This window comes from Gorilla gorilla, chromosome 7 (genome assembly GCF_029281585.2).
Source record: "Gorilla gorilla gorilla isolate KB3781 chromosome 7, NHGRI_mGorGor1-v2.1_pri, whole genome shotgun sequence".
NCBI classification, from domain to species: Eukaryota; Metazoa; Chordata; class Mammalia; order Primates; family Hominidae; genus Gorilla; species Gorilla gorilla.
The window spans coordinates 7,019,640-7,044,092 of record NC_073231.2 but is presented as its reverse complement, the minus strand read 5'-3'; the positions used below and the strand labels follow the sequence as shown (position 1 = coordinate 7,044,092).

General features: G+C 40.9%; 1 long non-coding RNA gene across 2 annotated transcripts in view; it reads right to left on the bottom strand.

Annotated features, from left to right (window-relative positions):
• Positions 1-1,211: 1,211 nt before the first annotated feature.
• The window catches only part of LOC129524299 (uncharacterized), a 54,227-nt gene continuing 30,985 nt past the window's right edge, over positions 1,212-24,453 (bottom strand). Inside the window, exons 2-3 of one of the 2 annotated variants that reach the window (XR_008668070.2) lie at positions 17,221-17,424; positions 1,212-1,349 (exon numbers count right to left, since the gene is read on the bottom strand). This is a non-coding gene — a long non-coding RNA (uncharacterized lncRNA). Of the gene's footprint in view, positions 1,350-13,896; positions 14,259-17,220; positions 17,425-24,453 lie in introns of those variants that run through there. The other variant, XR_010134909.1, reaches the window with a different exon arrangement.

Genomic DNA, 24,453 nt, shown 5'->3' with positions numbered 1-24,453 from the left:
ACAACAACAAAAAATAAAAAATCTTTCAGATTAAGCTACTCAGTTAAAAATGTAAAGCTGGAAATGCTCTTCCATCGACAACTTCTAATCGAAGCATACTTATTCTTTAGTAATTTTCACTGTGTCTTGTCATAAGGGAAACATCAAATATTTTATGTAATGAATGATTAACAAAAAATCATAATATATGTTAATAACTAAAATTATGTAAAAATAGGTATTTTTCACTCAGGATCAGAAATATGTGAACTATTTAATTCAATGATTCCAAGTTATAAAAACCTTATATGACTTTCTTTTTGAAAATGTCACTTTGATTTTCATATGAACTAAATTTTATTTCTCATTACAGTGTTAAGTCCAAAGTGTTGAATTAACATTAATTTATTGGCCTATTATGATGAATATGCAACAGATACAAGCAGCTATAACCATTCCTTTATAGCTTTTAATTATATACACAAAAATGATAAAATAGTTATATATGTATTATATATGTGTGTATATACATATATACACATATGTGTGTGTGTGTGTATACATATATATATATGAAGGGGCCTTATGTATTCATATGTGTGCTTCTAACATACATGAGCCAGTTGCAAAGTTCATAATTTAAAACAGCCTATTCCAGATTAATAATTTAATAATCTTTGTTCTTTCTTCACCAAAGCCTATTTGATACTTTCTTGTCTAAAGTGCCTCAAGGTTTAGATGTCCACAGTAGCTGTGCATGAGCATTTTGAATACACGGTGGTCAGAAAAGACATGAGAATAGCCAGAATTGAAATGAGAAAAATCCAGAATTGAAATGAGAACAATCAACATAAAACAGATTAATCAACACCACATTTGAACCCAAATTACACACCCGTCATCTCACACATATTCTGATTTCTCACGTTCAAAGACTGATGTACATGGCAAAGTCATCTCGAGGAATTCATTATATTTTTATTACAAGAAGAAAAGTGCATTTGGAGAATTTCAGCTTCTAAGAATTATTTGTATATGGCAGAATTTACCTTTTTAATTAGAATAGTACATTTATTCCCTATTTAAAAATGCAAAATAAGAAAAATAAATGAGGTTTATGAAGTTTTAAAAAGTGGGCTAAATTAAGATCCATCCTAAATATATTTTTTAAGTTGGAGATTTTAGGATTTATGAGTAACACATTGAGTCAGACTCTAAATATTCCTTTATTCAGACAGAAGATACTGAAGAAGTAAATCAGCGTTTAGTCAGAAACCAGTCAAACAAGAACATCCGGCCAGGGTCCTGCTTTCTGGGTGGTTTCTGCGTAAGCCTCAACACGGGCAGAACATTTTCTAAAATCTTCATGTCTGGATTAAAATAAAGAGGATTAGAAAAATGAAAATTCCATTGTTAGAGTAAAGCTTCATACATCAAACACATGAGTTTGAAAATTAAGTGCATTACATTTTTAAGTGCTTTCTTGGTGTGTCTGGAAAATGTAGAATGAGTTCTTGAAAATTAATGAGAGTAAAAAATGTTTTTGTTTCTTTTAGTTTTTTTTAACTGAAAAAATTTAATTTTTGAGAGGGGGAGAAAGATGACTACTAGTATGCATCAGCAGAATAAAGTTTAAAGGAAGCATACAGTTGTCGAGCAAAATCTTGTGCCCTAAGGATGAATGACAGTGATAGCAAATACCTGTGGCCTGCTCTGGGCTACGTAAAGGCTTCTACAACTCCATTGTTTTCAATCAAGGCAAGGCCGGGCACGGTTGCTCACACCTGTAATCCCAGGAGTTTGGGAGGCTGAGGTGGGCATCGCTTGAGCCCAGGAGTTTAAGACCAGCCTGTGCAACACAGCAAAACCCCGTGTCTACAAATAATATAAAAATTAGCCAGGTGTGGTGGCACGCACCTGTAGTCCCAGCTACTGTGGAGGCTGAGGTGGGAGGATGGCTTGAACTTCAGGAGATTGAGGCTGCAGTGAGCCCTGTTCACACCACTGCACTCTGGCCTGGGCAACAGAGCAAGACCCTACCTCCTAAAAAATAAAATAAAATAATAGTTGAAGGCAAGATTGTGTGGATGGCACAAGAAGAGTTGGAGAAGTCGAGAGAGATCTTCTGTCTGCTGAGGGCAGGATGCATGAGCAGGGCACCTCCTGGTAATGGAGGAGAGGCAGAGCTATGAGACCCCTGGGGAGGACCCCTGAATGCAGGGCAGAGGATGGAGACGCAGTTACACTCTAAGGGCTAGCTGAGAGCTTAAACATCATGCACTCGTGTGATGCTTTCTTTCTAAGATCCTACTGCATGTAAATCATCTTTGTTGTTGGTTCCCGCAGTCACACGTTTTCCTTTCTACATTTTCCTTTGTAATTTTAGTGGAAAGCCACAGTTGGAAAAGTAATGCAATCTCCAATGGTCATCACCAATCTCCAGGCCAACTTTAAAAACACAGGGGAGGCCAGGTGTGGTGGCTCACGCCTGTAATCCCAGCACTTTGGGAGGCCAAGGCAGGTGGATCACGAGGTCAGGAGATCGAGACCATCCTGGCTAACACTGTGAAACCCCGTCTCTACTAAAAATACAAAAAATTAACCGGGCATGGTGGCGGGCGTCTGTAGTCCCAGCTACTCTGCAGGCTGAGGCAGGAGAATGGCTTGAACCTGGGAGGCGGAGCTTGCAGTGAGCCGAGATCACACCACTGCACTCCAGCCTGGGCGACAGAGCGAGACTCTGTCTCAAAACAACAACAAAAAACCCCACAAAAAACCAAAACAACAACAACAACAACAACAACAAAAAACACCGGGGGGAGGAGGAGACTGTTAACGCCATGCTCTGACGAGAAGTCTGCCATCCTCCAACTTTTCTTCTGTTTTAGATTGTTTGGTTGGCTGGTTGGTTTTTCTGTGGCTATGAAGTTTTTTTTAATACTCAGTAATACTCGGTAATGTTACTGTAATATCTTCAGAGGTAGATGTTTTTGTAAAACACCTTTTAAAAACACTTTGTAAAATTTTAATATGAGGATGTATTTCCTTTCTCCATATCTGAGTAATTGCCATGAAGTGTACCTTGGAATACTACATTTTTCCCAAATCTTCCATTAATTTTTATGACATACATATAGGATTTTCTTGTTCTATTATTTCTATGCCTTTAGATCATTTCAATATTTTCCATATTTTTTCTCGACTGTATTTTTTTCTGCTCTATTTAATGAATCACTGGTGCTTTATTTGGCTTTTTTGGTTCCTACTTCAAACCGTCCATTGAGCTATTAACTTCAATGATTGTATTTCTCATTCCAAAAGTCATTTTTCTAATAATTTTAGACAATTTTGATTTTGCTTTACTTTTTTTTTTAATCTTTTTGAACATTTGAAGATGTTTATTTTGGTTTCTCACTCATAATTGCTTTATTTGGGAGGATAATTATTTTCTGGTGTTCCTCACATTGTTTGTAACTTGTGTCATGGGGAATCTGTGTCAGGCTCACCTGCCATGGCCCCACAACCTCTGGAAGCTGTGAGGGAATGGCTCTGGGGGAGGTTTCAGCAGCGCAGCAGGTGCGTGGGAGAAATCAGGGCCCCCAGTGTCAATAGTTGTTTCTTTTTCCGCTCATGGCCCTGCCCATTTGACAGGCTGCCCTATTTTTTTAAGACTTAGTAGGAGAGATTCTTCTTGCTTTTGTCCTCTGTATTTCCTACTCACTTCACAGACAATGAGGAGAACATTGTAATTCTTGTTTTCTTGAAGGTAATTCAGTTCCAACCCCTTCAGTGACAGCAGAGTGACCCAGGCCACCTTCCTTGAGGATTTCGGAAGCCCACAGCCAGGGCCACAGTGGACTCAGCTGTCCAACCCATGGTGATATTACAATTCTTGTTGTGTTCCTGGCTGTGGGCTTGTTCACCTCGGGATGGCAAGGGCGTGGCACAAACACCCCCACATTTCCATTCTGTGTTATGAAGTCCGCGTAACTTTTCAATGTGTGTGACAGACAGGTGAACAAATGGCTTCTCATTGTCTTCATCTGCCATTTAAAAGGGGTACTCCCTCTTAATCTGAGGCTGTAATCATTTATTCTGATTCTGATTCTACATCGATGCCGATGTCCAGGGATTGCCCCGCGTGTGTGGTGAACCTGGGGGTAGCTCTCTGTTACTGCGTAGCCTGCGCCCAAGAGGACTTCCCTCTGTCCTGCTGTCTGTCTCAGGGTTTTTGGCATCTGGTCAACCTTGGACCATGCTCTGTGTCATCATTTTAGTCCTTCCCATTTAGGTCATCTGATGTAACATTGTCCTGTTTGCATTTGAAATTGATGCATTTAAATTTATTTGGAGTAAATCGCTGATACAATTCCACCAGAAACCAACTGCTATAGCTAAAATAGTATTTGCAAGCACAATGACACCCTCTCAGTAGCTTAAAAGCATAACTCTTAGTCAGGCTGATAAATAATTAGCATGTTTTGTCTCTGCCTCATATAATCAGTTCTTAAAATAAGATTTCTCTGTGTTAACACAGGACATCATAGTTGAAAGTTCTAGCCCCAAAAGTCCATCTTCCGATTTTGTAGAAAATTTCTTGTTTAAAATATGTACAGAACAGCAAAAATGGTTAACTTTCTGCCAATTTTATACAATTCCCGATGTGATTTATTTTCAAGCAAAATATCATTTCTGATCCACAAGAAATAATCAACACCTAAGAAAATTTAATGAAATACATTATTTTCTATCGTGATGTGATAATTGACAAATTAACTGGTATTACCACTGAAATCATTTTCTTCATGTCGTTTATACCTATTTTTGTGACTGATACTTGTTGAGACTTGACAATTTATAAGTCAGATTAAAAATCTCAGGAATTAGCTGACAGAAATTCCATTTGAGTTTAAAATAGTTCCCACTGAGCTTATTATATATTATCATGGCAGTAAAGATTATGAAGTCAGGTCCCAAACTTATTTGACCTACAAAATGGTTTATACCATCATATGAATTATAAATAGTAGAGTTTGGGGGAAAAGCCTTTATAAATCAAAGGGTGGAATAGGTTTTAATAAAATCACATTGACATGTACAGTACTGTGAGAGAAAAAATGTTTTTTACAGAGACTAATATATCCTTGAGAAAATAACTTTACATGCTGCATCTTGTTACTAGTTCACAGAGAGGTATAGAGCCAGAGCTACATCTAGAGAGATAGGAATATAGAGAGAGAAACCGTGAGAAAGACAGAGAAAAGACAGAGAGAGAGAGGAGAGACAAAACAGAAATAGAGAAAGGGGGAAAGGCAGGAGAGAAGGAGAGGGAGGCAGAGACAGACAGTGGGGGGAAGAGAGAGAGAACAGCAGAAAGCAAGAGAAACAGGGAAGGTGGAGAACTAGAGAAGGAGAGAAACAGAGACACAGAGGCAGAGAAAGGGAGAGAGGGTGGGAGAGACACAAAGTGGCTTCGTTTTCATTCAGAAACTAGGACTCCCTGGGTAGCCCAGGGGCCTTCTCCCTTCCTCACGGTACACACGGACTCCCGGTGCCTGCGTGCCCTGGCTCTGTGCAGCTTTGTGTTTCTCTTGCTCGTGGTAAGTGGCATCAGGTTGAACGCTGGTCTCAGCCTTTGCTGGAGCAAGACCTCTGTCAAAGCAGGTATGTAGCTGTGCCTGAATCCCAGTCTTGTTTGTTTCCAAGTCTGCTCCTTCAGGCTTTAAAATATCTTGTCCCCTTCCCTATATCTCTATGAATATACAATCTCTTGCCTTTCCATGTCTCCATTTTGCTCCTCAACCTCTCCCTTTTTCCTTCCCACTTGCCTAGTCCCCCCAGCACATCCCCCAAGCCCTATTTACATGTCCTCTGTGTGGAACTGTGGGTGGCTCACTTCTCCTCACGGGATGCTTTCAGGTGCAGTGATTTGTGGCAGTAACCGTCTCAGGGTTGGGCCTGGGGCCCTTGTTTGCCCCTCCATGACAGTACGTAATGCCTGGCTCAGTGGCCTCGTAACCATGTAGCTTTCCTTGCAGTTGCTCGGTCGGAGTGGCCCGTGAAGGGACCCCAGGGTTGCTGAGTGTTTATAACTCAGGTCTGTGGAGGGAACGCTTGTGTCCAACTGCACTGGACAAGTAGACACGGAAAATGAGAAACTTGAACTCTCAGCTCAAAGCACAGTCAGACAGGAGTTTCTATGGAGGAGCCAAAGGGATTTCTTATTTCTTTTAACTATAGAGTTTTTATACGGATAAAAAAAGACTCTAAATCTAATTGTGTTTTGCAAAACTGTGATGTACATTGAACCCCCAGGGTCTCGAGGATGTCATGTACTAATTACAACACTGAGACGTAGTGGGCTACCAAGCTTTAGAATGGAGCTGTGGGGAAAATTCAGAAGATTTTTAGACATGTGTGTTCCGAATTCCCTCCCATGTCTCCCTTGCCAGTGAAGCTGCTCTCCATCTTCTCCTGAGGGAGACAAGCCTCCCTTGGCTGGAAGACTGCAGTCGTTTGGGTGAATGGTCAGGGAATTGAAGAAAAAAAGTGTAGAACTCACCCCAAAGAGATGCCTTGTGGTGGGCGTTGTGGCTCATGTTGAATATTCGTCCGAGGACACCAGTGGTGGAGGAGCTCTCCAATCAGGTGGACAAGGGAAATCATCTCTGGGTACTTCTTTGTCTCTTTGGGTTTAGTTTGTTTTGATTTGTTTTTGACTTTATCTTGTTCCCATAGTTAGGTTTTGCCGCCATAAAATGAACCAGGAGCTGTCCAACATCCTACCATATAAAACAATCCACTCCTAAGTTGTACTTCAGTAACAAAACGAATCTCTCTTTAACGATGTCTCCTTCATCAACTTTCCAAAAATGTACGTGGTACTTTCAGTGATTGATTCAAATGTTCTATTAAATTTTGAGTCAACATTGGTAATATATATTCTGTGTACAAAATCAGCCTAATTGTCCAGCCTTCTGAATTAGAAGATATAATACTACGGTTGCATGCATTATTAGCCTATAATACTTCATCTCTTCTATATCTGTGGTTATATGATGTTTTCATCATTTCTGATTATATTTTCTGTTTTTGCATTACTGTGCTCAAAACCTTTTTTGTTTCATTTTTACAAAGAACCAGGGTTTCTAGTTACTTATTATTTATACTTTTTGTTTCTTGCTTTATTAATTTAAACTTTTTTCTTATTATTTTATAGTTTGTGTTTGCATTTGGTTTATTCTGGTGATGTTGTTCAAATATGATACAATGATAGGAAAAATTTCCTTTTTATTAAACTGCACAACCATTGATATCTAGGCATTATTTTAGTCAGTGGTACTCTGTTTTTCATTGAATTCTATGCAATTTACAATTGCATCTTTTGATGTAAGGATATCTTGGAGAGACTTTATTAAACTTCACAGATGCTAAAGGTTGTTTTTTATTTTTATATTTGTATTTTTATTAGATTTTTAAAAAATGTAATCTCCAGCATTTCAAAATTACTTTGTCAGTACTTGAAAAAATGTTGGAACTTCTCCGTGGACATAAATATTGATTTTAGTTATGTATAGGCTATATCATTTTGCAGACATTTGTTAAACCACATGTGTTTATTATATATTTTTGTTTCTCTATATTCTCACTAACTTTTACTTTATTATGTCTGCTATATTCTAAGAGAGATATATGATTATCATCTACCAAGATTATAAATTATAAAGTTCTCCCAAATTTAGAACCATCTTTGCTATGTAAATTGAACAGCTATTTTCTTTGTTCTAGAATGGTTAATGTTTGCTATACCCCCTTCATTATGCCATTTCATACCATATGAAATTTTATTTAATGTTTGTCTTCAACTTATTTCACGAATTCATGTTTTAATCTTAAATTTCACTTTGACGGATATTGGATTTGTTCAACTTCTATCATTTAACTTTCAAACTTATTTTTATGGAACAAACAAAAAAGTAATATCCTCTAAGTATATCCTGTACAATATCTGAGATAGATATACTTATATAATATATATCTCAGCATCTGAGATATATAATGCATGCCCATTATAGATACATAATACATATTTTTATATATTGGTTGGTGCAAAAGTGTGCGGTTTTTGCCATTCCTTTTAATGACAAAAACTGCGATTACTTTGCACCAACCTAATAAAAATATATAATATGTATTATTCTTTGGAAATTGAAAAACAACTTGTGTTCTGTAGTTTAACTGGCAGCGCTAACTACTGCTAGTCTCATTCAGTTTTTCTCTTTTGCGTAACTTTTTTTACTCATTGAGATCGTATCAGTTATTGTTTAGCTTTGGAGGTGTTAACTTTTATCATAATATCCCCGTATGTGATGTGTGCGGTTTGTTTTGTTTTATTTTTCTTTTTGTTTTATGGTTGCTATTGTTCTGTTTTAATCATTGATCCTGAGAATTACTGAAGAAATCTGTTAATACGAGGGCTAGCCATTGTTTTCTGGCTCCAAAACTCAAAGTGTGCCACACCCAGGGATCTGGAGAACGAGCCTTGTGGAGACACCCACTTAGGTGTATGCACCCTCTCCCTCCCAGCCCATGAGTCTCTGCGACTAAAGATTTCCCCAGACGCTCCCAGGTTCCTCCTGATCTGCAGCATTGCCGTCCCTGCCGCTGACCGGGAAGCCCTCTGTGCTCCCATAGCCCCTTCAGAAACCTGTGACCTCTTGAGTCCTAAGTCTTCAGCAGAAACAGCAGCTGCCCCACGCCTTGAGCGGCAGCAGGACCCTCTCTGCCCTGATCTCCACTCAGCGCTGGAAGCCTGGTGAGTCTGGTGGTAAAAGGGATGGCAGCGGATTCCAAGGTGACCTGGGAGACTTCGGTCATTCCCAAGCCCCGGCATCACTTGTGCTTAATTGCGGGAGACCGAAGGTGTGACATCCTTTCAGCTTCAGCTTTGTCAGTATGGAGGGACTAGACTCTCCATGTGGACCCATGTCAAGTCACTCGTGATCATCAACCTGCATATTGCTTTTTTTTTCTTACTGTATCACTTAGAGTAGCGTCAGGAAATGAAGGGTTCATTTGAAATTAGGTTGCTCAAGAAGAGTTAATTTTCAAAACGACTTGTACACCAATCTTTTGTTTTTTCTCATACTCTTCTGATCATCTCCCTACTTCAGTTGGGACAACACCTAAATGGGGTGGCCCCTCGGCCTCCACACGTGGATACAGTACCACATAGGATAGCTGCTTTCGGTGCAAATGCCGGGCCAGAGAGCAGGTGTGTGGAATTAGCCGTGGACCCATGGTGCAAATTGGGAGAATGGGATACTAGTGAGATTTAGTCAGATACATTTCCCATCCTTTCCTCTCTTGGAGACCGAGGTGTGGTTCCACTTGCATCCCCTCAGGATAATTCCTGAGCACCAAGACAGCAGAGCTGGAAGAGGGACCTGCTGCCTCTGTGTAGCTCTCTCACTCCCCAGTCCCTCTAACTCACCGCTGGGTGCTTCTCCCTCCCAGTTAAGCTGATTCCTTGACATTGTAGCCTTGGGCTGTGCCTTCTCCAGAACTTTGGCAGGAAAGGGACTATTTACAATGTCATGGGTTAGGCTGTGGGAGATGTTCAAGAAATAATTCTGAGATTAGCAGCAGGAAGGCCATTCTCTCAAATCTCATTTACTCCACACCTGATAAGGCAGAGAGTTTGGGTTGAAGAAAACACAAGTAGATGTTCCTATTGTCTGGCTGCAATGAGTAGAACAGTTACCTTTAATCCAGGGACGTGGCCATCCTGAGAGGGCCTGGCTGGGTGTTACGGGAAATAAATACTCTGGCCTCAATATGTTGCTTCCCTTTAGTTTCTCCCGCCAAACCGGGTCTCCTCGTTGAACAAACCCAACTGGAGCCAATGGCAAGGAGGTTTGTTCTTGTTGTTTTAATTTTGACCCAGATCACATTAGAAAAGAATAAAACCTATATCTAGCAGGGTAAATAGAACATAAGAGTCCGAGTTAAAAAAAAAAAAATCAAGCAAAGCTTTAGTTTTCAGCCTCCCTTTTACACTCCTATGGATATCATAATCAATTAGCGGCAGCTCCCTGCAGGTCAAACCATCCCAGTTGTTATCCCAACCTTACTATTCACTACAGTAACCAAGTCCACCTTCTCTCTTGTTGGTGAGCTCCAGCTCTGTGTGTCAGCCCTCTGGGGAGCCATCATGGCTGCCCCCACCTTCTGATACCATCACGCCCTGCTCCCGGTCCTCTGGGACCATCACACCTCCCCCCATCACCGCCCTCTGGTGCCATCATGCCAGCTCCTGTCCTGTCCTCTGGTGTCATCAGCCTCCCCCCACCGCCTTCTGGTGCCATCAGGCCACCCCCGCCCCTGCCACCCTCTGGGACCATCATGCCCGCCCCGTCCTCTGGTGCACTGTCATGCTTATTGATATCCAGGACCTCATTTTGGTGGTGTCATTTCCACTCCATTATCACTGGCCTTCAAAATCAGTTACTACTGTGCTCTTTAAGGATGTTGGAGTTCCCGTCATTCATGCACCTTAATGACCTGAGTGGTCCCCTGGACTGTCCTAGAGATGTAAGCAGAGGAGGCAGGTGGGAGCCATTCATGGTCGTTTATCCCAGCATTTCCATGCAAGCCTTTCAGTCCTTCTCTCTGCCTTATACCAGGGATGCTCTCGAGTATTGCACACATATTTGATACAGGTCACCAGTTAGACCCGAATTTATGCAACTACTAGACACTAAATTGGATCATCCTTCAGCTATGGAAGCTAATATATTTATTTCAGAAAATCTGACAAGATCAGTTAAATATTCCATACCTGTATGCCTTCTCTTGCACCCTGAGAATCCACACCTATCTCTGTGTCTCTACTTCTGTTTTGACTTCCTAATCCCTCAGAAGAATGTCTCATATGAAAATTTAAGCTGTATCCATAATCCAGCCAACCAGGAATTTGGCGAAATGTGATTTTTTACATACATCAGAATCCTCTGACAGACAGAGCACACAGAAAGAAGAGGAAGGACAGAGAGTGAGCAGAAATATTGAGCACAGCCTCGGCTTCCAGAGCTCAGCCCTTCAGACAGGACACCCTCTCCGGAAATGGACACTCTGCCACTAGGAGAAATCTCACAGTTCAATGAGTGGGTGTTGCGTAAACACCTGTGCAATGAGCAGGTGTTTTGCACGCTATCTTATAAACAGCAAGCAAAGATAATTTCCTACATACCTTATAAATCACATGCCACTATCTACACGTGCCCTTCTTATGCCCTAAAGTAAATTTATATAATTAGTCACATGTTTTTAGCACAAGACATGTCTCAGGCTCTGAGTCAGGTATTTGAGAGTCAATATTTAAAAGATGTGTTTGAGCATCACCCTTACTGTGATTCTCTTCTAGAGAAATCTGACAGGCAAATACACGTACGAACGGAGGACTGTGGTTTGTATTATTGTGTGTGGAATACAGCACATGACTGAGAAGGACGCAGGGCTCATAATTTAAATTAGAATGGTAAGAACAATTTGAAATGTTTAGGGCATGATGTCTGAAAACAACATAATTTTCTGTTCCCAAGTTAAACAATTATGAGACTTGGAATAATTTTCTCTCCCTATAAATGTGATTTCCTATTCCTGTGTTTAAAAACAACAGCAAAAAAATAAAAATAAAAAAACAAAAAAAACTGAGGCCAGGCAAAATTAAACATAGCTGCGTTCACCACAAAATATTTCATACAGAAAGATAAGAGTATGAAGGAAAAAAATAAAGAGCAAAAACCACCTAAAACAGCTTAGATAGAGCTTGTTCAGCAAGATTTGATCTTGAAATGGTAGGAGGAATGGAAAGACAAAATCCAAATCGGAAGTTGCTCAGGTTTAGTTAATTAGTTAATTGATTTAATTAATTGGCTGTGATATTTGCCTGTACGTTTACAGTGAAGATGGGAATAGCAATGTCTTTTATACTTTGCACATCAGCCTGTGTTGAATGCAATATGCTGTCACTGGGAAATGGCTGGACGGCCCTAGTGGGGATTCCATGAAGAGTTTCATTCTTCAAGTAGATTTGTCCCTGATGGTGCAAGTGGCATTTCCATTTTTAATTTTTCCCAGATTTCTAGCTTCAACAAGCTATGTTTATCATTGAGTTTTATCTGCATGAATAGTAGCAGTGGTTTATTCTTTTATTCGAGGACTTGGAATTCTGCAAAGACAGGCTTTCATGGCATAGACAAAAAACAAAAGTGATAAATGCTGTTCCTGAGTTCAACTTACTACAAAACAGCTGTATTTTTCAGCAAGTTTTAGTTGTGCAATTTAAAAATCACTTTAAGAATTACTTTAAACCACTTCAAAGCATTTTACCTCATTAAATTCTCCCACTGATTGATTCCCAGGCTCACATTCTCTCTACTCGCATCAGCCTGATGTCTTCTAGCCAGGATTTCTTGGGGTTTATCTCACCAGATGCAATCAACTCAAGTTCCCTCTGTGGCACCTTCTCATTCCCTTATGCCAAGTCACACTAAAATACTTGAGAACAATATCCATAAAATGTTCTGATATGATTTTCTTGTTCTAATTTACATACTGTGAATCTGTAAACACAAGACGGAGATTTGCACGTGTTGACATTGTTTGTGACTAAAGGGATCGAGGCCTCAGAACACACACATTACTTGGATGACACGGACATTACACATTTTTGTACATTTGGATGCTAATTGAATTGGGTGCTTGCCTCCAATAAGAATGGAACTTGTTGGCCTTACTGTTATAGATCTGGTTTTTCTGTATGGAGTTTTGTTGCACTTCAGGTCATTCCAACAGGTGGTGATGATGCTCTGTACGTATGCGCAGATGAGGGAGACAAGCTATAAATAAGGGAGACAAGCTAAAGATACTGGCTTTGTCTATACAAAAATTGTGATAATGTAAAATACAGACAGGAATAATCCATTGCTTTCTCTAAGACTTAGAGAAATTGACTGAGAACAGTTTCCGCAACATTAATTATGGGTACCAGGCATTGCATATACACATTTTGTGATAAGGGCTTTTTTAGCTTTATGCCAACCAACATCCTTCAGTCACGAGTCCTTAATCTGTGTGCCTGACGGGAGGTGCCTTTCAGTGGTTCCACCTTGTCCACCAGGTCTCAGGGCAACAGACGAGATTCCTCCTCACCTGGCCTCTGCCTGGCCAGTCTCCTGTCCTGCCGCACCCACTTTGTTCTTCAGGGTCATGGAACCGTTCACACGATCACTTTGCTCAGGCTGTTCCATCTCCGAACGTTCTAGCCTTAGTCTCATCTCAGGTCAAGAAGCTGCCCCGCCCTGAGGTCGGACTCTTCTGCTGCGTTGTGCAGACCTGGCCTAGTGTTTTCTAACGTCAGGCCCCCCCTCCCCCGCCCCCAGGTGGCTGGGGCTTCTGTTTTCTCTTTAGTCTGCAAGTTATTGAAAAACTGAGTCTATTTATTTCTTCATTTCTGTATATTCAGTCATATAGTAGGAGCTCAGAAAGGTTTCTTTCTTTTTTTTTTTTATTTTAACTCCATTCTATTGAACTGAAAAGACAGGTACCAAATCCAAGAAATGCCAGGCTATTCTCTCTGATTACGTCTTTCTGGTTGAGCACACTGAATCTACGTGGGTTTGGGGAGGGGTGTGGAGCGCCCAAGGATGACACACTGACCTCCGGGCTCACAGACCACACGCATAGCGTCATTACATGGAGCGCCTGTTACTGGCTGTGTTATATTAAAAACATCCAAGAAACAATATGATGAGGCAGTACTAGAGGCAGGGAGAGAATGCCCTGTCAAAGGGTCTGTAATCTGTAAAGTGAGTAAAACTCCGTGAAAACCCAGGTCTGTGAGACTCAAAATTTCCACCAAGACCTTTATTCTCTACAACAGGGGCATTGCCACTTTGGAAATATTTGCTTTATTCTCAATCCCCATGAGATATTTAGTATTAAAAATTAGGAAGAGGCCAGGCGAGATGGCTCATGCCTGTAATGCCAGTACTTTGGGAGACCGAGACTGGTTGATCACCTGAGGTCAGGAGTTCGAGACCACTCTGTTCACCATGGCAAAACCCCATCTCTACTAAAAATACAAAAATTATCTGGGTATGGCGGCAGGCACATGTAATCCCAGCTACTCTGGAGGCTGAGCCAGGAAAATTGCTTGAACCCAGGAGGCAGAGGTTGCAGTGAGCTCCAAGCTGGGCGACAGAGGGAGACTCCGTCTAAAAAAAGAAAAAAAAAAAGTAAAAAAAACAATTAGGAAGACTTTTGAGAAGTATCTGTTCATATCCTTTGCCCACTTTTTGATGTGGTTGTTTGTTTTTTCTTGTAAATTTGTTTAAGTTCCTGTAGATGGGTAGATTGTGAAAATTTTCTGCCATTCTGTAGGTTGCCTGTTCACTCTGATGCTAGTTTCTTTTGCTGTGTAGAAGCTCTTTAGTTTAATTAGATCCCACTTGTCAATTTTGGCTTTTGTTGCAATTGCTTTCGGTGTTTTAGTCTTAAAGTCTTTGCCCATGCCTACATCCTGAATGGTATTGCCTAGGTTTTCTTCTAGGGTTTTTATGGTTTTTGGTTTTACATTTAAGTTTTCAATCCAACTTGAGGTAATTTTTGTATATATTTATGTGGACAACAAACATATGAAAAAAAGCTCATCATCACCGATCATCAGAGAAATGCAAATCAAAACCACAATGAGTTACCATCTCACTCCAGTCCAAATGGCTATGATTAAAAAGTCGGGAAACAATAGATGCCGGCGACGCTGTGGAGAAATAGGGAAGCTTAGGCTGTTGGTGGGAGTGTAAATTAGTTCAACCATTGTGGAAGACAGTGTGGTGATTCCTCAAGGATCTAGAACCAGAAATACCATTTGACCTAGCAATCCCATTAGTGGATATAGATCCAAAGGATTATAAATCATTCTCCTATAAAGACACATGCACAGGTATGCTTATTGCTGCGCTATTTACAATAGCAAAGACTTGGAACCAACCCAAATGCCCATCAATAATCAACTGGATAAAGAAAATGTGGCACATATACACCATGGAATACTATGCAGCCATAAAAAAGAATGAGATTATGTCCTATGCAGGGACATGAATGAAGCTGGAAGCCATCATTCTCAGCAAACTAACATGGAATAGAAAAACAAACACCGATTGTTCTCACTTGTAAGTGGGAGTTGAACAATGAGAACACATGGACACAGGGAGGGGAACAACACACACTAGGACCTGTTGGGGGTGGGGGACAAGGGGAGGGAGAGCATTAGGACAAATACCTAATGCATGTGGGGCTTAAAACCCAGATGATGGGTTGGTAGGTGCAGCAAACCACCACGGCACATGTGTACCTATGTGACAAGCCTGCATATTCTGCACATGTATCTTGGAACTTAAAATAACATAAAAAATAAATAAATAATAAATAAATAGATACAAAAAATTTAGGAAGACCAAGAAAATGTCAAAATCACTGCCTTGAATTCCTCCCTTGCTTGCAGATTGTTTTTACTATACCTGCAAAATATCTCCCACCTGTGAGCTGTCACAAAAGATGCATTCAAAGACATGCTCAGTGGGCTGGTAAGGACCCAGGAAGGGCTGTCCCACTGGGAGCTCCCAGCATCAGCATCCTCTCCTGAATTTTCTCTGACATCCATCGGGGTGTGCAAGACTTCTAAAGGCAGAGTCTTGCTAAAGTCACTAAGGGAACTGAATGCATTTCATTTATATATTGACTCCTCATTCAATGAAAAGTATAAATTTTAGTTATTACAAATATTACATAAAAGAAAAAATATGTTTTTTAAAAGGATGAAATTATAAAGTATAAAAGAAGCATAGAATGCAATGTATTCATGCATTTGTAAGCAAAGATATTTATGAGTGTAAATGTCATGAAAGATTTTTGTCAGACTATTTCTACCCTACTTATACTAATAGTTCTGAAATAATGTCTGATAGAAAGAAATGTCTAGCAAAAGTAATTTCTTAACGTGAATTTTAAAGCATACTTTGCACATTTTGGATGCTAAGTGTTTTTGAACATTATATAAAGCCAAGAATAATTTAACGTATTCTGGCTTACCTTTCCATGTAGCATTCAATCTTACAGGATTACTCATTGCAAAAGAGTATAAAGAAGGATATATTTTATATTAAAATGTTTATCTTAAATCCTGGATCTGTCTGTTAAAAGTGAGCTAATCCATTTTGCTATTCCTTTTAGCCAGTGGGAGACAGAGGAAGAGGGAAGGATTCAATAAACCCACAATCTGAGAAGGACCGAGATGAGTTCTGTGAGAATTTCTTATTTGCTGGGCTCCTTTGGATTAGTCTAATATGTTATCTCAATTAAACCATATTGCAACACCATTTTGATGGTTAAGACCATCAGATTCCAGAATGGTTATAAACCTTGCTCAAATACTATATTGGCCTGGAGTCTGAAGCTCATGGTCTTAACCACTACTTCATATTAAAAACCAGTTTTGCCCTATGAATTTTACCTCAAGAAATGAAACATATCAGGTGCATCTTTAACTGAAAAATCCAGATGGAAATATTAAAATAAATGACCAGTAACAGCAGTTATACATGTGCACTGGTTCCAGTGTAGACATCTATTTCCTCTATAGTTGAATTGGATGTGAATGGTAGGAAAAAGGCTTGGTGCCTTTGTAACCTGCCCCCTTTTCTCCACTGCTTTTGAGCTCAGCTGCCACTGGTCCTTATGCGTTTGCAGTTCCCACAGGCAGAAAGCCTTGTATGATGGGGATCTAGGCTGGGTGCGGTGGCTCACACCTGTATTGGCAGCACTTTGGGAGGCTGAGGCGGGAGGGTCATGAGGTCAGGAGTTGGAGACCAGCCTTGCCAACATGGTGAGACCCTGTCTCTACTAAAAATACAAAAATTAGCCAGGCATGGTGGCAGACACCTGTAATCCCAGCTACTCGGGAGTCTGAGGCAGGAGAATCACTTGAAACCGGGAGGCAGAGGTTGCAGTGAGCCAAGATCGTGCCACTGCACTCCAGCCTGGCCAACAAGAAGAGGGAAACTCCGTCTCAAAAAAAAAAAAAAAAAAAAAAAGTTGCAGATCTGACTCTCTGCTCTGATCCAGTTCCCCTGCCAAGTGCCTTAGTCCTCCTCCTAATCCAGAATCACCCCAGCTCACCTCAGGCAGTGGCTGCCTCTCTCCTTTCCTCTCAAGCCATAGCATCTTCAGTGGTCGCTGCCATTGACCCGCCTGCCTTGATTGCAGTCATCAAAATCGATTCCCCTGGAGATGCCATTGTGGATGACATCATCTTCCACTTGGAGTCCTCACTGCCCAGTGCAGTGGCTGGATCACAAGCTCTCACTTAAAATATGTATTTAACTGGGAAAAAAAAAATTGTCATCCTGAGATTTTTGGGAATCTGGAGAAACAGGTTCTATTTCTGAATTTTCACAACTTTTTATATGAATTTAAAAGAGCAAGTTCATTTAAATAAAATGAATTCTTTGTCTTTTAATTTTTTTGGTGGGGGGAGAGTCTCACTCTGCCACCCAGGCTGGAGTGCAACGGCATGATCTCGACTCACTGCAACCTCCACCTCCCAGGTTCAAGCAATTCTCCTGCGTCAGCCTCCTGAGTAGCTGGGACTACAGGAGCCAGCCACTACACCCAACTAATTTTTGTGTTTTTAGTAGAGATGGGGTTTCACCATGTTGGCCAGGCTGGTCTCGAACTCCTGAGCTCAGGTGATCCACCCGCCTTGGCCTCCCAAAGTGCTGGGATTACAGGTGTGAGCTACCACACCCACCCTGTGTTTTAATTTTTATAAGACTAGTACATATCTAATATTAAGAACTTAACTAGTGGTGAAATTTATTTATCATTTTGAGAAATAAAACGGTTGTTTTTCTGTTACTTCTCACACTCCAGCTCATTAGACACTAGACTCAGTGGCTGTGAACTCTGTCACCTGAGTCTTCCCGTGGTAACCTTCAGATTTATTAAACAAAACCTTCACACTGTCCTTTAGAGATTTATGCATTTGGGGCATAGGGAACTGCTTTTTAATGACAGTGGCAGATCAACTCTTCCTTGGGCCTGTTTCCTTCCTCACCACCCCCCACTACAATTATACCACCCTCTTAGTCAAATTACAATCTTTGTGTGGAGTCTAGTATTTTAAAATCGCATTTTCTTTTCTGCAGAGTTGTGGGTTTTTTGCATTAACGATGACATTTTACATGCATATTTTTCTATACGTATCTACATTGTATTCTGGGTATTCCACGATTTTATCTATCATATTTCCATTCTTCCAAATCATCTTCTGAGAGGCAGCCTTCCTCCTCGGTTCCCCGATTCTTGTCCCAACAGCCAATGGTTACTTTCAGGCCTGTGGCCCAGACAGCACCATGAGGTCCAACCCAATATTCCTGGAAACAATGTCTCTCTCTTTCTTGGGTGATATTTTTGTTTGGAAAGAGCACATCTTCCAGAATCCTGCAAGGACCTCTACGCTGTCCAGAAGATTTCCTGGAAAACCCTATTCATTTCTGTATTCAAGGGTGTGAACAGATCAAGTTCTACAGCTCCAGGACAGTGAAGGGCCATCCTTGGGAAAGTGAATGCAGAGCTTACCAGACGGCACAATTGCTAACACCGATGAAGGTCATCGGCCCGGTTCCGGAAGTCCTCTCCCTGCGAACACTCCCCCTGCTCCATCCCTGAGTGTCACACAGAAGACGCCGCTCTGGAGGCAGATGCTGGGGGCTGCAGCCATTGTGGGTGGGGCTGATCTCGGGGAAAGGGGACCCAGACGTCAGAGGAAGGCCCATAGCGTAGCCTGGTATGTAGCACTGTCTAAGATACAGAGCTTGAGTGTGATGCTGGACAAGGCACATCGCCTTAGACAGTTTCTTCACCATTAAAACCAATGGACCTGCCCCCAGAGAGCTGCAAGGATGGATGGACAGGAAGATACATAAAGCTCCCTGTACCCACTGCAGAAAACAGGCAGGTGCCTTCATGCATTGAGACTCACTCGAATGTAATTTCAATGAAGGGAAATGTTGTTTTTCAGTAGCTACATTGCCAGCACTGAGAGCAAAGTCTAGACCGTATTTTTTGTTGTTGTTGAATGAATGGATTTTTCATTCTCCTTCTCTGCTTCTTTCCTCATAGATAATTACATTAGAGGATTCTGATGGTGATCTTTTCGTTTTTTCTTTATTCTATGATGCAAGTTTTTTTTTTTTTTTTGAGGTGGAGTCTCCCTGTGTCGCCCAGGCTGGAGTGCAGTGGCGCCATCTCAGCTCACTGCAACCTCTGCCTCCTGGGTTCAAGCCATTCTCCTGCCTCAGCCTCCCAAGTAGCTGGGACTACAGGTGCACACCACCATGCCCAGCTAATTTTTGTATATTTAATATAGACGGGGTTTCGCCACATTGGTCAGGCTGGTCTTGAACTCCTGACCTTGTGATACGCCTGCCTCAGCCTCCCAAAGTGCTGAGATTACAGGTGTGAGCCATCACGCCCGGCCGATGCAAGCTTTTATATGTTCTTAAGAAAATTATTACAGGGTGTTTTTTCTCATATTCTTTAATATTTTTCAGAACAAATGCTCATTTGCTTTTTATTTATTTAAATTTGAGCACCATGCAATTTTTACTAAGCTGAATAGCTAGGCTAACTACTATGATCTTTTTAATTAAAGAAAAGAAAAACAGGGTCATAGGTTATGCAAAAAAAAGAAAAAAATTCGTAGAATATAAAAATCTGACCCCCCAAAAAACAAAGCAAAACAAAACATCACTGATCTAAACATATTTGAAAGTTACTTTAGAAGTTAAAATAATTTTTTAACTCTCTTCACTGAAATATCTCTTTGGCTGAGTAGTTTTGTAGTTGTGATATGAACATAAGACAGGTAATAATGATAAATTACTAAAGGAAGAAATTACATAAGCTTAGACTTGGCTAAAGTCATAATCTATTCTCATCACTTGTTTAATCCTTAAACATATGAAACTCGAACTTAGTCACTTGCTTTAAATTCTGTGGTCAGGAAAAATGATTTGTCACTCCAAGGTGTTGAAAATTAACTATGCATCTCTCTGATATTTAATCTATCAGGACTACCAATGATTAATATTTAATCTTCTATCCCCTATTAATAGTCATGAGGAATACTGCACATTTAAGGGAAAAAAAGGAATCAAAGCTGTGCCTCCTGTTGCATACTGAATACAGCTGTTCTGCAGAGACACAGAGTGCAGAAGCAGGTCGTAAAACTGCTACTTAAAAGTACCAAGTGTGTTAGTAACCTACGGAACTCTCCTAGAAAGAAGGAAAACTTTTAGGGTAAAATAACTTAATTGACTCCCGAGGGAATGAATTGCAAAAGGCCAACCAGCAACACAAACCTGTAGGGGTCTGGCAGAGACATCTTTGAAGAAAGTTGGTTGACTATGAGGTTCTGCATAATACCTTGTGAATGTGGCTACTAATTAGTTTAAAGCCTATCCATGACTGAAATGGATTAACCTTTCCCACAGCCACGTATGAAGTGTGCAGGCTGCAAGTCCAGCGAGAGCATGCTTGTGGTAGAAACACTGGGCAAAAGACTGCTCTCAGCCATGGGCAATCACTAAGACTAAGCAATGGTGCAGGCAAAGCTTCTAAAACTAATGTGTTTTCTATTGCAACTCGGAATATTTGGCTATACCACTTCCATGCATATTCTATTATTTATTCTGTTTTGTTTAATGGCTGTGGCTGGAGAAGAAGTGATCTCACGGGAAAGTCATTGCACGATTCAGAAATCCTTACTATTCTCTGTGGATGGGAATGTAAGTTAGTATAGCTACTAAGGAAAATAGGATGGAGGTTTCTGAAAAACTAAAGATAGAACTATGGTATGATCCAGCAATCCCACTACTGGGTATTTACCCAAAGGAAAGGAAATCATGATATCAAAGGGACACCTGCACTCCCTTGTTAATTGCAGCACTATTCACAATAGCTAAGACATGAAATCAGCCTAAGCATCCATCAGTGGATGGATGGATAAAGAAAATGTGGTACATATACCAATTAAATACTATTCAGCCATAGCAAACAATGAAGTAGTGTCTTTTGCAGCAACATATATGGAACTGGAGGTCATTAGGTTAAGTGAAATAAACCAGGCACGGAAAGACAAATATCACATGTTCTCACTCATATGTGGGAGCTAAAAACGTTGATCTCAGGGAGCTAGAGAGTAGAATGATAGAGACCTGAGGCTGGAAAGGATGTGTACATTGGGGAGGAGGAATGACGAGGTTGGTTAATGGGTAGAAACATAGACTTGATAGAAGGGATACATTTTGATATTCCATAGCCCAGCAGGTTTACTCTATTGTATATTTCACAACAACTATAAGATTTGAAACATTCCCAGCACAAAGAAATGATAAACGTTTGAGGTGATAGATATGCTAACTACCCTACTTTGATCATTACATGTTCTGTGCACCTATCAAAATATCACATGTACCAATAAATATGTGCAAATATTATGTATCAATTTAAAAATCTTGGCTATAACATGATTCAAGAATTTATGGAAAGTCAGAGCATAAGCAGATTAAATCTAAAAGGCAGTCTTGGCTGGGCTTGGTGGCTCATGTCTGTAATCCCAGCACTTTGGGAGGCACAGGCGGTGAATCACTTGAGGTCAGGAGTTCGAGACCAGCCTCGCCAACATGGTGAAACCCCATCTCTACTAAAAATACAAAAATTAGCTGGATATGGTGGCAGGTGGCTTAGTCTCAGCTACTTGGGAAGCTGAGACAGGAGAATCACTTGAACCCCGGAGGCAGAGGTCACAGTGAGCTGAGATCATGCCACCCCATTCCAGCCTGGGCAGCAGAAGAAGGTTCCATCCTCCCAAAAAATAAAAATTAAAATTAAAATTAAAAAAATTAAAAGGCAGTCTGACAGGTGAACACACCAAAGAGAAGTGGGTGCTGCAGTGGGTGAAACAGGGCGGACATCTGAAAAGGCGTGGGGTGGATCCCAGGCTTGAGCCTTGTAAGCCAAGCCTCCAAGGAATCGCTCTAGGGGTGCTGGGCAGCTCTGTTTCTTGGTGTCAGCTGTGATGTGGTCCATGAACTAGATGGGTCAATTTAAAACACTGGAGATGGGAATGAAAATAGCCACAACTGGTAATATTAAATGAATTGCACTGAGCGGTCACCCTGAGAGAAGGGCTCTGGAGAGAGGAGGCTGGTTGTGGAGTTAAGAATCTCTCCATTGTCTAGTTGCAGAACTTGAGCGTTAGCGAGGCAGGAAGACATGCATCTTGGGGACTGAGAAGTCCTGGACTCATCTCAGAGGCGGTTTGGGGCTTACAGAGCTACAATCAATAACCGTCCTATCAGAGAGTCCCCGACTTCATCAGCATAGAAAAGAATCACTTCTTGGAGTGCATAAAGACATTGTTCAGAAGGAGATTGAAAAAAAAATTCAACTTGTGTGATGGTAAAGCCAACTCTGCTGGGTCAGCGTCCGTCTTCTCTAACAATATAGCCAAATTATTGGGAACAGGACACCCATCGTGTTTCTTTCCAATCTTAGATTAATTTGCATATAATCTTTTTTTTTTTTTTTTTTTTTGAGACAGAGTCTTGCCCTTGTTGCCCAGGCTGGAGTGCAGTGGCGTGATCTCGGCTCACTGCAACCTCTGCCTCACAGGTTCAAGCAATTCTCCTGCCTCAGCCTCCCAAGTAGCTGAGATTACAGGCACCCACCACCATGCCCAGCTAATTTTTGTATATTTAGTAGAGACGGGGTTTCACCATGTTGGCCAGACTAGGGTCGAACTCCCAACCTCAGGTGATCTGCCCACCTCGGCCCCCCAAAGTGCTGGGATTACAGGCATGAGCCACCACACCCGGCCTGCATATAATAATTTCTAATGAAACAGATATGAATTAGTTTAGACAAATGCTTCATGATGAAAATATTATGTGAGGCACTTAGGTAATTTTACTTTTTCTAGTAGTGATAGTAAAAACAAAGGGATGCAGGTGAAATTAAATTTAATATTTAATTTGATGCATTCAAAATATCCTTTCCACATGTAATCAATATGAACTTTATTAATACAATATTTCACTTTTTCATGCTGCCTTTGAAACCTTTGGATTTTGTATTTTACACTTAGCGTCCATCTCACTGTGCACCAGGCACATTGAAGTGCTCAGCAGCCACATGTAGCTGAACGCTGTTTTAGAGTCAGTCTCTCGATTTAGAATTCTTAACTTCCCTGTGTTTAGATGTGTTTTTAATGATTCAGTAGCCTGATGTTTCTGCTGGAGTATTGTCACAGCTGATTCAGATGAGATTTCGGCCACTGTGGAATGGAACACCAGGAAGGAAAATGGCGTGGAACTTCACTGAGTTCACAGAGCAGGCTGTTTGGGATACTGAGTTCACAGAGCAGGCTGTTTGGGATACTGAGTTCACAGAGCAGGCTGTTTGGGATCGCTTTGGTTGCTTGCCTGCTAATAAAAATTCCTTCCTGTCATCTGACACCTGTTTTCACAGTAACACACCATCTACTCAAGAGATGCGTGGGAGAAAATGCCTACAGCTCTCACTTCCCTCCTGCAATTCTCAGCTATTAGTAACCACCTGCAAAAACAACCTACTCATGAAGCACAACATCAGATTTTGCTAGTTCACAATGTTAAATTTCATGATGACATATTCTACCAATTATCCTAAAGGTAATATCTTCTCCATGTCTTTAATTTACTGTCTATTTAATGACTTTAGTCAATTCAGTCAAATACAACTTTGGAGACAAAAATACCCTACTTTTGGTTTGATTTTTATTGGTCCATATGTAATTTCGCTGCATGGTCGCTTAACTCTGTAATTGTCAGTTTTCTCAACTGTGTAGTAAGGAAGTTGGGGGAATTCTGCTTCTGATTCAGATGTTGAAGTTAGAGGAGACCATCACTCTCACCACAAAATAAAATGAGTCAGAAAAACTACAAAAACCATAGTTTTTTTTTAACCCTCAGAAAACTGAAGACACAAAAGTGTAAATAAACTGAACAGAAAATCAGAAGGGACCTTCCACGAGTCTGGTCAACTGCAGAAGTGAGATGGATCTGACACAGCTTCGGTAAGGAGGAGTCAGATGAACTTCTCCTGGGTGTTCAGTGGCCTGGGGGAGTTGTATGTCAGAGCTGAAGTTGGTCGAGCTCCAGCAATGGAAACAGCCTTCTCCCCTGCCCACCTGTCCATGGGTCTCACTGAGTGCCCAAGTGTCATGTGTCAAAGGGGATTGAGGGAGGGGGTGGATAAAAACAGCTGGAAGCGACGGCTCCCTAAGATCTACAAGGGCTCTTGCGAGTT